This window comes from Acomys minous, assembly GCF_964271855.1.
Source record: "Acomys minous genome assembly, chromosome: 16".
In the NCBI taxonomy this organism is placed as follows: domain Eukaryota; kingdom Metazoa; phylum Chordata; class Mammalia; order Rodentia; family Muridae; genus Acomys; species Acomys minous.
In genome coordinates, this window is record NC_140498.1 from 56,559,029 (window position 1) to 56,573,272 (window position 14,244).

Here is a 14,244-nt window from a genome sequence, read left to right on the forward strand (position 1 = left end):
CACTCGGGAGGCAGAGGCTGGTGGATCCCTGTGAGTTCGAGGCCAACCTGGTCTACAGAATGAGTCCAGGACAGCCAAGCCTAACACAGAGAAACCCTGTCTCAATAAATAAATAAATAAATAAATAAATAAATAAATAAATAAATAAATAAAAATCTAAAAAAAAGAGCTCTAAAACTAAATCGACAAAGGGGCTGGTGGCAGAAATGTCAACCCACTAATGACTTAGAAGATCTCTTTGATCCTCCTACAGAAACGTGGGGATCAGATGACCCTCTCCCGCTGGAGGATGTTGGAGGGTGGGACGCAGGTGATACTCATTTTTAGGCGGCCCCCAGATTATCCTGAACCAGAAGGAGGGCTAAGAACCACCAAAACACAGGAAATTCTGTTTCCTTTGCCAGTCAAGGACAGTTGGGAGGGAGGTGCCCCCAAAGCTGAGAACTGTTTTTTAATAAGATTTAATTAAATACGATGTGACTTTTTAGACGAGCACGGTGGTGCGCACGCCTGTAATCCCAGCACTCGAGGAGGCAGAGGCAGGCAGGTCTCTGTGAGTTCGCGGCCAGCCTGGTCTACAAAAGTGAATCCAGGACAGCCAGGGTGACTTTTTGTGTAATAAAAATAGGAGGAGCCAACACTGGGTGTGTCCCAAGCTGTGCACTTGGCACCGTTTGTATTTGACCATGACCAGGACATGCTATTATTAGCCATAACTTACAGATAAGGTCCCTTCCTCAAGACCAATAAATGAGGTCTAGCATGGCACACACCAGGCACCAGGGAGACAGGGAAGTCTCAAGGTGAGTGGTATGTAGTCTGACCCTCAGTGCCACCTTCCAAGAGGATGACAAAGGAAAAGTCTGACACCCAGCATGGCACCTCTGCATGTTTCTAGGTAGTGTGAGCTACAGCCGGTGGGTTTGGAGGGACGATGGCATGCTGAGGACCCTTAGAAAGTCCTTTAGAATCCTGAGACATGCGGGGTGCACTTTGCATCCAGCCCTGAGGTGAAGTCTAGCTGCTTTGCACACAACCACAAAATTCAAACTTACTGTCTGCTTGGGTGTGCCTCTGAATGGCCCATGTGGGCAGGTTCCGGCTGGTGCAGTTCTTAAATGGGAAACGGCTTTCGCCTCTCCGTGTTTAAGATTCCTACTGACAATATATTTATGTAGGCATCGGCCTTTCAGCATCTGCCTAGCACATGATACTAGATTCTCTCAATAAAAGGTGAGAGTGCAGTGGGCAGTGGCGCACGCCTTTAATCCCAGCGCTTGGGAGGCAGAGGTAGATGGATTCTGTGAGTTCGAGGCCGCGCTGGTCTACAAAGCGAGTCCTAGGACAGCCACTGACTCCCGGATGCTGACCTAGGAGTTTCCATCAGAATGTGGAATTCTGGGTCTGTGGCTAGTCATCACTCACTGAAAGTGTTCATCTGATTTTGCAGGGTTTTTTTTTAACTTATCTTAAAATTTCACACAAATTCTACATCCCCAGGAGCATGCAGCCCTTCTTGTGATGATGTGCCGAGCTTCTCCTGTGGCTTTGGCGGTGACTTCTGGCTCACACCCTGGATTCCATCCTGACAGGAGATGGTGTCTCCCTAGAGCTGGGCTGTTGGCTTGAAATCAGTCATTTTATTTTATTTTATTTTTTTAGTTTTTCTCTGTGTAGCCTTGGCTGTCCTGGACTCACTCTCTAGACCAGGCTGGCTTCGAACTCACAGTGATCCACCTGCTTCTGCCTCCCAAATGCTGGGATTACAGCGTGTGCCACCACTGCTTGAACTGGGTCATTTTAAAGGTAGCTCAGTGCTATGTATGTTGCTCTGTGCTCAAAGAAAACATTATATAAACCTTCCTTCCTCCTTCTGTTTTACACAAGGTAACAAAGAATCTATATCAAGACTTACAGTTGAAATATTAAATGCCAGCATGGTGTGGTGGTGCATGCCTTTAATCCCAGCACTCGGGAAGCAGAGGCAGGCGGATTGCTGTGAGTTCAAGGCCAGCCTGGTCTACAAAGTGAGTCCAGGATGGCCAAGGCTACACAGAGAAACCTGTCTCGAAAAAAGAAAAACAAAAACAAACAAAAAAAAGAAATATTAAATGCCAAAAATAAATATTAAATCTCTCTCTCTCTCTCTCTCTCTCTCTCTCTCTCTCTCTCTCTCTCTCTCTCTCTCTCTCTCTCTCTCACACACACACACACACACACACACACACACACACACGGACTCGTGTTTTAAATGATCAGTGCCCAGCCAGTAGATCGGGAACTTAGCTGGAGGATGTCTCCAGGGGCTGCCTCTCCAGAATACTCTTTCCTGTTGCTCTGTCTCTGCTTCCTGTGCACAAAGTAAAGCGTATGCTGCCCCCACCGTGCTGTTCTGACCAAGAGCCCAGAGCTATGCAACTGTCAACTGAATCTTCTGAAGACAAGAGCCAAAATAATAAATCTTGGCTCTTTTCAAAAATGTACTTATCTGTGTATTGTTTATGTCTGTCTGCCTGCATCCCAGAAGGGGAAACCAGATCCTATTATCAGTGGTGGTGAGCCACCAGGTAGGTGCTGGGAATTGAACTCGGGCCCTCTAGAGGAGCAGTAGCCTCTTCTTTTAACTTGGCCATCTCGCCAGCCCAGGTTTTTTTTTTTCTTTTCCTTTCTTTTCTTTTCTTTCTTTTTTTTTCTTCTTTTCTCTTTTCTTTTTTGGTTTTTTGAGACAGGGTTTCTCTGTATAGCCTTGGATGTCCTGGACTCACTTTGTAGACCAGGCTGGCCTCAAACTCATGGTGATCCGCCTGCCTCTGCCTCCCGAGTGCTGGGATTACAGGCATGCGCCACCACGGCCTGGCTGATTTTTCTTTCTTTTAAGCTGTCTCTGCCAGGTCTTTGGGTCACAGCTACGTGAGAGTAACTCATACAAGGGATGGTTGAGGAGAGAGAATTTGGGACAGGAGGGGGGAAAAAAGAAGCTTGGTCATCTGAGCAGTGCGTTGACTCCGGAGATTATCCATTCACTGTCTTTGTACAAAACAGGCGTCCTCCACAGAGCCCCCTTCCTTCTTGCTCCCAAGGCTCACAACCTCCCAGGTGTGCTTGGCGTTGCTTCTCTTCTCCTTTCTAAAGCCATGGCAGCCTCTCAAGCCTCTAGTCCCCTCCGGCACACTCTCTGCAGGTCACCTTCTCTTCTCTGCCTCACTCACCTTCATTCCTTTTACTTCCTTGTTGGGTTTTTCTGCTCCGTGCCAGGGACTGACCCAAGGCCTCGCTCGCGCCAGGCAAACACTACCTCTGAGCCTGTTATCCTGTCTCGATGAAGGAATTAAGAGACCTCATTTTCCTGTCCTGGGTCCTGTCTGTTGTTTCTCAGATTCCTTAAACAGATGTAGCCCTTTTTTTTTTTTGAGATGTGGTGGAGGAGGAGGAAGTCTAACACTTGATTTTCATACCTTTGCCTCACAACTGCTTAGATCACACTGGTACTGCCATGCCAAGCCCAAGATGCTGCCTACTGAATAGAATGGCAGAGCCCCCCAATTCTTGCCTTTTTTTTCCCCACTTGTGCTAAGCGAGGCCTTCCTCCTCCCTGGCTGTTGATGACTGGTTTGGCAAGGCTGTTCTTGTCGAAGTCTGCTGTTCCCAGGGAATAACTAATTCTGCACCGCCATAGTCCTCCCGTCACGGAGGGAGAAATGCTAGGGCCAGGCTGAGACCGCAGCCTCTCAGTCACCGGGTGGATGCCTGGTCATGGTACCGGACTCCTTGCTGGCCTGGTCACATTAATGTAGAGCACTTCAAGTAGATTAGTCGCCTGTTAAATATTTCCTGATCTTGATATGCGGCTATCAGAGACCTACAGTCACCGAAGCTGTAAACCATGAACGAAGAAGCAAAGATTGTGGGGCAACTCCCCAGACCTCAGAGCTTATCATCCACTTCCTGGTGACTCCTTATGACTTATCCCCCTGTCTCTGCCAGTGCCTGGGGCACACGGGTGTCACCGGAGCCCAGAGCAGATGACAACTGTGATGTGGAAAGGGAGAGGTTGCTTCTCTCTGCCTCTGGGGACAAATTTAGGTCCATCACTTGCCAAGGTTATATCTTGTCCTGAGAAGAAAAGCCAATTGGCCTGGAAAAGCACTAGGAAGTCGTCATCATCATTGCCCTTGTCTCATCAATTAAGATTTATTTATTTTATGTGTTTGTTTTGTTTTGTTTTAAAGATTTATTTATGTATACAGTGCTCTGCTTGCATGTACTCCTGCAGGCCAGAAGAGGGCACCAGATCTCTCCATAGATGGTTGTGAGCCACCATGTGGTTGCTGGGAACTGAACTCAGGACCTTTGAAAGAGCAGCCAAAATGCTCTTAACCTCTGAGCCATCATCTCTCCAGCTCTTCTGTGTGTATTTTTTTTCTGCCTGTATTTATGTGTACCTAGTGTGTGTCCAGTGTCTGCAGACGTCATACCAGGGCATCAGATCCCCTGATACCAGAGTTACAGCCTGTTGTGAGCCTCCATGTGGGTGCTGGGAACCAAGCTCAAGTCCTCCCCAAGAGTAGCGGGCGCTCTTAACTGAGTCAACTCTCCACCCCCTCCACCCCACCCCCACAGGAGCCTCTTAACACTGCAAAGTGTGATGAAAGAGCCATCCCTGCCGACAACAGTCAGCTCTGGGAACTGCGCAAACCACATGCAAAGTTCAAATGGGTCGTTTTGTGGTGGGGTGCAGGTGGGGGTGGGGGGGAATCCTTGCAAGAAGCCTTGAAGCAAGAAGAAAGCATAGCTCTCTGGTGCGTAAGGCTCAATGTGGGGAGAGAGGAAGAGAACCCCTCAAAGGAGCGTAGCTATCGGAAAGCCGGGTGGGTAGGTAGTGGAGGATGGCCCCTGCATGCTGGGCAAGCCAGTCAATTCCTCACAGGCTGTTCTAGGGACGTGCTTTCCGTGTCAGCCTGAGGCTGCTTGGCCTTGCCAGAAGAGCCGAGGTATGCAGAGAGCCCAGTGAGGTGACTTAAAGGCACAGAAGGGAAGAGAGTGCTGCTGTAGACCCTTGCCTGGGTGGCTGTCTCTGGATTCTGTGACCGCTGGCTTCTGGAATCCCCACTCGTAACAGTGGAAGGTAATTAACCAATGGCAGAAAGAGGAGGAGGCCGTGATGCTTATTCGCTTTATGCCCACCCCAGCCTTTCTAAACAGCAGCTTCAACATCTCTCCCTAACAATGAGGATTTGTGAATGGCTCGTTGCTTTCCAGAAATAAAGGTAATTTTAGAAGGAGCGTGCCCAGGAAAGCTTTTCCAGAAGGATCTTCAGTGCACCACATAGGGAGAGCCATTGACTATTGTCGACCATGTTGTTAACGTTCTTCATGAAAAGAGACATGGGGTTGCCTTGTACAAAGGTCTGAATGGCTCACTATTCTCCCCCCTGAGAAGAAGAGTTCTCGTTGTCATGGTTACCGTTCACAGTAACTCAATTCAACGCAGCATATATACATCAATGACGACATCAGACTTGACCTCATTGTGTCTGAAAAGAAGCTCTGACGCTTGCCTCTGGAGGTCCTGTGAGCGCCCCCCCCCCGTCCTGTCCCTACCCCCCCTGCCCCCCCCCCCCCCTGCAGCCTTGGTTGAGTTTCTATCCACTGAGTTACTGGATCTCCCACGTGGCAGGCCCTACGCTCGGCTTACCGATACTGCAGTAAATAACTCAGAGCTTAAGGGCCTGGTTCTGTGAAGCCAGCTCTAAGGGCGAACACAATGCAAACGAGCAGGCCAGGCCATCTGAGTGACAGGAAGTGAGGTGACAAAGGACTTAATACAGCAAAGCTGTAGGTTAGCACCTGACTGAGGGTCTCTGTGGGCTAAAATCAAGGGTGGGGGGCAAGTCTGCGTGCCTTTATGGAAGCTCCAGAAGAAACCCCGCCCACTTCCTTGTTGCTCGAAGCCTCTGGGGTGGGGGGGGTGGGGGAGGGGGGGAGGTGGGGGGTGGGGGGGTGGGGGAGGGGGGGAGGTAGGGGGGTGGGGGGGTTGGGGGGACAGGCATGGGTGGGGGGGGCGGGCTGCCCTGGCACTTTAGTTTGTGGCTCCCTCCTCCGTCTTCAGACCCAGCTATGTTGTGTGTGTTTCTACGTAGATCAATCTGGCCTTGGACTTACAGCGATCCTGCCCCTGCCTCCCAAGTACTGACACCTATTCACAAGTTCTTAGGATGTGGGCATCTCTGGGTACCATTTTCCTGCCTATTAGACTGAGGAACAACTTGTCGCCATGACTCTCCTGTTTCTTTAAGTTATTGGTATTGTTTTATTTGTATATTATTTGTTTGGTTTGGCTTAGCTTTTCCAATCCTTACCCACTTGGCGATATGTTGTTTGATATGTGTGATGGGTACAGAAATGCACTGGGCCAAGCTGAGGGGTGGTGTCACCCTGAGTCTGCTGGAGTTTGGGGGAGTTGGCTAGATTTTAGAGTCATGTTTCAAGGGCAAACATGTTTTTTTTTTTGTTTTAATCCCAGGCATGGGATATGGGGGCTGTTCCAGTTTGTCCACAGCTGACAACTGCCTCATGAGAGGGCCCGTGACATTTGTCAGCTGGGAACGGCCTTGTGCAAGGGCGTGGTCTTTGTCAGTGGGAGTAAATGCCAGATCCAGAGAGAGACTGGGGGCTCCAAGAAAGAAGAAGGTCGCTGGTGCTTTCCCTGCTGCTCCTGGTTGCTGTTGATGCAATTTTGAGGAGAAAACGTTGAAAGTATCTGAAATGAGGATTGGACTTGCCCCCACTGAAGCTGACAACCCTAAACAGCAGGAAGTAGCTAAGGAACGCTACTCCCCCTCTCCCCACTAACCTCCTTTCTCTCCTACCTGATGTTGGGGTGTTGGAAGGGATTGGGGTGGAGAAGGAAGAAAGAGATTTAAGAAGCCAAAATAAAGATAGATTTTAAAACTATGCCAGTACAATTGTTTTTAAAAATCCTGTTCCCCTGAAACCAGGTTCAGGAGGTGAGGCGAGGCTCTCCTGCCCGGTTCAGCTGCGAAGACAGACTCTGAGGACTACACTGCCTGGGACTAAACATCGGGTCAGGTAGGGTCAAATAAGGAGGGCAGCTCACTGGTCTTCCATTCAGAACTTTCAAAAGCAGAAAGAGGCTGGTCTGGTGGTAGTAAGCGGGCCTTCCAGTGCTGACCAACGGCTGGAGAGAGATAGCTCTGTGGTTAAGAGCACATACCGTGGGCTGGAGAGATGGCTCAGAGGTTAAGAGCACTGGCTGCTCTTCCAAAGGTCCTGAGTTCAATTCCCAGCAACCACATGGTGGCTCACAACCATCTATAATGTGATCTAGTGCCCTCTTCTGGCCTGCAGGTAGACATGCAGGCAGAATACTGTATACATAATAAATTAATTAATTAATAATAAAAAAAAGAGCACATACCGTTCTTCCAGAGGATCCAAGTTCAATTCCCAGCCCCCGGAATTCCAGTTCTAGGGAGATCCAACTTTGACCTGCCTCGGCTACTGCGCTCAGCACACACACTGACACACATATGCACAGAAGCACAAATCATGATACCATTTACAAAAAGCAGATTGGAAAGTACCATGGAAGATCAGGATGAAAGGCTTCTCCCCAGAGCCCTGCCCTGCCCCTCTCCCCAGTCTGTCCTGGCTTCTGATTTTGGCGGGGGGTGGGGGGGTGGGGGGGGTGGGGGTGGGGAGTGTTTGTTTGTTTGTTTGTTACTGTAGTGGATTCCTTTGACATCACCATTTGTGATGTTCTATATGCATCACTGCCACTCCCAGACAAATCATCCCTGGGGTGGGGCAGCTCCCTAATAAATGATTGCTGAATTAATCAAATAGGTTGAACGGCTGCTTGTCATGCTACTCTTGTCCAGAAGCCTGCTGTGGCCTCTCTTACCCACTGACAAAAACTCAAGAATCCATTTGTGTCAATTGCATCCCATTTCCCTCGGCCCGTACTCCCTATGTCTAAATTTTATTTTGGAAGGCTGGGTGGAGCGCCATAGCACAGTGGCTTAAACAGAAGAGTTTTATTTTCCAAAGCCTGAAGACCCAAATGCTGGTTGAGGGAGCTGAGGTGAGGTTCTTCTGAGACCGTGTTTGTACGTCTCTGTCTCCTCCCTGTGCCTGCAGAGTTTGGATTTGGGTGTTTGGATTCTGGATATCCATTCTGGATAAATATGCCAGAAAGCAGAAACACTTCTTGTGGGTCTCCTCTTCTCTGAGGGACTATTGGCCACCAGTCCACAAAGGCAGAAGAAGAAAAAGGCAAAGCGTAGGGCACAGAAGGCCGTGAGCACGACAGAGAACGGCCAATCCAGGAACCATTTCAGGGAGCTAGTTCAACTTTACTTGGGAGGGCAGAGCTAGCAGCGAGCTGGGTCAAGGGCCATATATCAAGCGTGGCTAGGGGCATCTATGTCTAAAGACACTCTCCAGATGGAGTCAGGCAGAGAGCCAGAGGCCCTGCTGGGGAGAGGGAGGCCTGCGCCTAACACCGAGCTCGGAGTGGGTATCTGGACCTGGAGGACTGCAACCTCGAACAGCAGGGTCCTTCCAACAACTTCTGGTTTTTTTTTGTTTTGTTTTGTTTTTTTTTTTTTGGTTTTTTGAGACAGGGTCTCTCTGTGTTATCCTTGGCCATCCTGGACTCCCTTTGTAGACCAGGCTGGCCTCGAACTCACAGCGATCCGCCTGCCTCTGCCTCCCGAGTGCTGGGATTAAAGGCATGCGCCACCACGCCCGGCTCAACTTCTGGTTTTTTGTTTTGTTTTGTGGTTTTTTCCAGACAGGGTCTCTCTGTGTTAGCCTTGGCTATCCTGGAGTCGCTTTGTAGACCAGGCTGGCCTTGAACTCACAGCGATCCGCCTGCCTCTGCCTCCGGAGTGCTGGAATTAAAGGCGTGCGCCACCACGCCTGGCCTTCCAACAACTTCTGCTTCCGCACATTCCAGATACAGCACCACTCAACCACTGTCATCTCATGGTGTCAAACAGTGTCAAAATGTATTACTGCATGTCACTCACCCACTAACTGATGCATAAACAAAGACAGAGGTAGATACCATTACAACACCACATGAGGAGGGCAAGAGGAGTTAAATATCGGTGTGGTCATTTCTTGACTTAAATGTGATTTGTAAAAGATAAGGTACCAGGGCCTGCAGAGATGGCTCAGTAGTTAAGAGCACTGTCTACTCCTGCAGAGGACCGAGGTTCCATTCCCAGCGCCCACATGGTGGCTCACACAGCTGTCTATGACTCCAGTTCCATGGACTCCAGGCACACAGGTGGCACACACGTATGCAAACACTCATACACAAATAGTGCACTCAATAAACTTTTTTTAAAAAACAGAATTGGATGCAAATCTGAGGTTAATAGATGCTTTCCGACAGGGTTGCAATGGGTGTGGGGAATGCTGTCTCACTCGCTCATTCTACAGAAATATATGCAGTGTGTGCATAGCTGAGAGTCCAGCAGTGAAGACCACGTGGCAGACAGAACCAGCGGTGTCGTCAGATGCCTGTGTGGCCCTGAAACACTCAGACGACTTCCCTGCGCCTCCATTTTCCTCTCGGTTAATTGAGGACAAGAGCGAGGACGTCTGCCTCATGGCTCTTATGGTCCTTGAACTACAGTGCCTGGAAGACAGCGAGCACATGGTCAGTGTCAACCCGCTACTATTACCTCCAGTGACATTAGATATTTTTAATGCTTCATCCATTAATGGGGTTATTGTTTCACTGATACATATGCATATATATGGATATTAATATATATTGTAAAAGTCCTTTTAAAACACAGTATTTCATCTAAGGAGCTACATGTAGCAGGAGGTAAGGTTCCTCAAATGTTTCCACATTTATGCACTGGGGAAAACAAAGAAGACCACAGTAGTTGGGCCTTTGTAAAATGTGACAACCAGCTTCTTAATTATCCTTAGAAATGTCAGGACTCACTGGACACAATTAGTCTTGACAGTTCAAGGGCTAATTAACCCCAAACCCTGCTTCTTGAGTTACCTAATTAGCACGCGCTCACACACACACACACACACACACACACACACACACACACACACACAGAATTTTTAGAAATTCCTTTTCTGCTTTTGTCCTGAGCAAGAGCATCTTGTGTGACAAAGCTGACCAGAGGAGGGGCTCAGCCATCCCTTGGGGCCTGGTCGCGGTGCAGGTGATCCTGAGATGCCAGGGATAGCTGCAGCCTGTGTGGGAGGGATGCCTGGAGATGAGTCATGCCAGCCCATAATGAGTCCTGATGCTTCACTTCACAAGGCTGCCTCCCCCTTCCCCCTTCCCCCACCTGTCTCCAACGACAAGACTCTCTCCGGGCTCGCTAACCTCATTAAATACAAGACACAAATATGCTAAATGAAAGAAGCCAGATGCAAAGGGGCACGTATTGATTGGTGCCATTTATTTGAAACAGCTGGAGACAGTGAGTAGCTTAGAGGAGGCCAGTGGCTGCTGGAGAGTGGGTGCTGGGCCGGCTTCTGCTCAGGGTAGCTCAGCATTCTGAGTGCGGCTGGCACCACTGACTTTATGGGCTTTTTGTGGTAACTGGGATTGACCCGAGGGCTTTGCGCATGCTCCGCAAGCATGCCACCATGCGAGCTGTCTCCAGGCCAGCTTTGCTCTTTTATTTCACATAGGGTCTCACGAAGTTGCTGAGACTGCCCCCGGACTCCAAGCATTCTCCTGCCTTAGTCTACACCAGAAAAATCTGGCTGGATTATATGTTTAACTGGGTTTAAATCTGACTCATTTTATGCTACCTAATTCTTTTAATGTCAAAAAGTGACCCAGGCGTGGTGGTGCATGCCTTTAATCCCAGCACTCAGGGAGGCAGAGGCAGGCAGATCTCTGTGAGTTCAAGACCAGCCTGGTCTACAAAGTGAGTCCAGAACTACCAAGGGTACACAAAGAAACTCTGTGTCAAAACAAAAACAAAAAAGGTTAAAAGATGGGGTTTTTTAAGAAGGCATTGGGCCATAAAGGCTCTTCCCTCATGAATGGAACTTGGGCCCTAATAAAAGAGGCTGCATCTAGCCACTTGCCCTTTAGCCCTCTGCTTCCGGCACCCTGGGGGGCAAAAGGACAAAGCACTAAGCCTCCATCTTGGCAGTGGAGGGCATCCCTCCCCATTTTCCAAACCCACCAGTACCTTGGCTGTGGGTTTCCCAGCCTGTGAGAATGCATTTCTCTTCCTCCTCATGTCCTGTCAGGTTAGCAAACAGACGGGGCAGGGGAGGAGATGCCTAGCCTCTCTCTCTTTCTCTCCAGCATCATCTATGGCACTGTCCTTGCAGGGATGCTGGCAGATGCTTTGGTACCCGGTGACAACGCAGCTAACACAGCAGGGCTGCCCAAGATCCACATCTTTGGAACATCCCCTCCCTCTGTCTCTCTGGTACCCTCTGGCCAATCTGTAGAACCACAGGCCTTATTATACCTTATACTTTTAGACTTTTATACTCATTTCATTCTCTGGAGTTTCCTCATCCCATGTCCCCTACTCTTCCAGGAACGGCTGCCTGCTGCCTGCTTTGTCTCCTTGCAACTCTACAGTGTCTGGTGATTTAGTTTCTCTTTATACAAAAACTAGTTACAGTGCACATGGTCACATCCACTCTACTTAGGATACATTTCTGTGCATTTCAGAAAATAGGACAAAACACACTAGCAACAGCCCCAGTGAAGTTGGTCCCTTCCCAACCCCCAACAGACTTTTTTTTTGTCTTTAGCTCTTTTCCATAATATGCTGTGTGAGTGAAATTATGTGATGTGCTACAGTCTACAGTGACTTTTTGTTTTTGTTTTTGTTTTTGTTTGTTTGTTTGTTTGTTTTTTGCATGTGCTTCCTGCTCTCGCCTTGATCCCCAAACATCAGAGATCTTTATCCTACCCAGTAGCAAGCATCATGGGGTGTGGTCCCTAGAAGCTTGTAGCAACACAGTGTAACCAGACCTGATGCTTTCCCAGCCTTTCCTCCAGGTGATCCATAAGGAGAGGAATGCAGTAGGCACATGACAGCTTGGAGCCAGGATGCAGTGGGCACATGACAGCTTGAAGCCAGGATGCAGTGGGCACATGACAGCTTGAAGCCAGGATGCAGTGGGCACATGACAGCTTGGAGCCAGGATGCAGTGGGCACATGACAGCTTGGAGCCAGGATGCAGTGGGCACATGACTGCTTGGAGTCAGGATGCAGTGGGCACATGACAGCTTAGAGCTAGGATGCAGTGGCACATGACAGCTTGGAGCCAGGATGCAGTGGACAGATGACCTTTCACCACCTGTCTGAAATGGTCATCCCTGGGCCAGCCCCAAGAGGTCACACCCACGACCTTTCTCATGTGACCCAGGACCACCTACCTCCACAATGGGCAGTCTGATTCCAACCAGTACTTCCTACTGCCTTTGGGACTCCAGGACAGCCTCTGGGGGCTGCTCTGGGGGTTCCAGACTGTTCCCCCTGGGCATCAGCCTGAGGAGGAAGAGAGGCAGCTATTGACGTGAGTGGGACCACATTGCCCCTGCTCCATCCACATCCCTCCCTCTCTCCACCTGAGCCCCCCCCCTCACACAGACAGGCACACACATTCAGGGGAGACTTCTGCTGTAATCCCAACCTGATTCTAAGTAATGATCCGTGCCCTGTGGCCAGCTGGGCTGTGATTTAGTGCTTATCCTTCGTAAAGGACCCTGAGGACATCTACAGTTACGCTCACAGTGACAGAAAAAGTCTACCATGTTCAAAGGAGCTCCTTAAAGGCCAGGGGCATATTGGAGCCCTCAGTGGTATGCGAACATCGCCAATTATTTAAGAGAAATGCTTGCATGGCAAACACTATACAAACACCTCTCGAATATGCAGATTTGGTCATTCACAGTCTTTATCTTACTTAGGGTTTCTATTGCTGAAACCCTCTGAAGACTATGACCAAAAGCAACTTTGGGCGGGAGGGAGGGGAAGGCGAAAGGACTTATCGCACACTCCATCACTGCGGGAAATCAGGGCAGGAACCTGGAGGCAGGAACCTGGAGGCAGGAGCCTGGAGACAGGAACCTGGAGGCAGGACCCTGGAGGCAGGAACCTGGAGGCAAGAACTTGGAGGCAGGAACCTGGAGACAGGAACCTGGAGGCAGGACCCTGGAGGCAGGAACCTGGAGGCAAGAACTTGGAGGCAGGAACCTGGAGACAGGACCCTGGAGGCAGGAACCTGGAGGCAAGAACTTGGAGGCAAGAACCTGGAGGCAGGAACCTGGAGACAGGAACCTGGAGGCAGGACCCTGGAGGCAAGAACCTGGAGGCAAGAACTTGGAGGCAGGACCCTGGAGGCAGGAGCTGAAGCAGAGACCATGGAGGAACACTGCTTACTGGCTCGCGCTCCATGGCTTACTCAGCCTGCTTTCTCATATAACCCAGGACCACCTACCCTGGGGTAAAACTGGGGTAAAACCAAGACAATGCCTGACATGCTTGTCTATATGCCAATCTGGTGGAGGCATGTCTCAGTTGGGAGTCCCATCTCCCAAATGACTACAGCTTGTGTCAAGTTAAGAAGAAGAAAAAAAAAGCCACCCAGCACAGTCTCCAAGGAAACTTCCTGAAGTTCTCTTTAGCTCCCTGTGGAGCAACCGTTGCTTTTCTTTCGTGTCATGATGCAGAGACCAGAAGAGACGTCCCTCCCCATGGAAGTGATTAACTTTGAATTCATGGCTCATAATGAGGTCAAGGGGTTGGAATCTATGGGCAGAACATCACTTGGAGAATGTTAGTGTGGCTGGTAGCTGTATTTCCGACTGTTGCAACAAGTAAGAACTGGATTCAGGTTGTGGGGAGATGGCTCAGCAGTCGAGAGCACTGGCTGCTTTCCCAGAGGACCCAGGTTCTGTTCCCAACACCCACATGGCAGCTCACAATCATATACAGCTCTAGTTCAGGATGAGCCAAAGCCTTCTCCTGTGTGGGGTGCTGCTGGAAAGGTCCGAGTCTGACATATCCGGATAGCCAGCTGAGCTCGGTCTATTATGATAGACTCCGTTTCTCAGCGGGGTTCTCTCTTCACCCGATCTGGGGATCCCCAGATCCTATAAGGAACATCACATATCCCTTCAGGGAAGATTACAGGCCAGATCTCTTCCTGATAAAACCTGTTAAGCAAGCTGGGGGGATCCTGCAAATACCCCCA

The 14,244-nt window shown here is 49.6% G+C and overlaps 1 long non-coding RNA gene across 1 annotated transcript; it reads left to right on the forward strand.

Annotated features, from left to right (window-relative positions):
• Positions 1–5,488: 5,488 nt before the first annotated feature.
• LOC311586936 lies at positions 5,489–9,686 on the forward strand. The gene is made up of 3 exons (XR_014775701.1): positions 5,489–5,566; positions 6,999–7,089; positions 9,472–9,686. It is a non-coding gene; the product is annotated as an uncharacterized lncRNA (long non-coding RNA).
• The last annotated feature ends 4,558 nt before the right edge of the window (positions 9,687–14,244 follow it).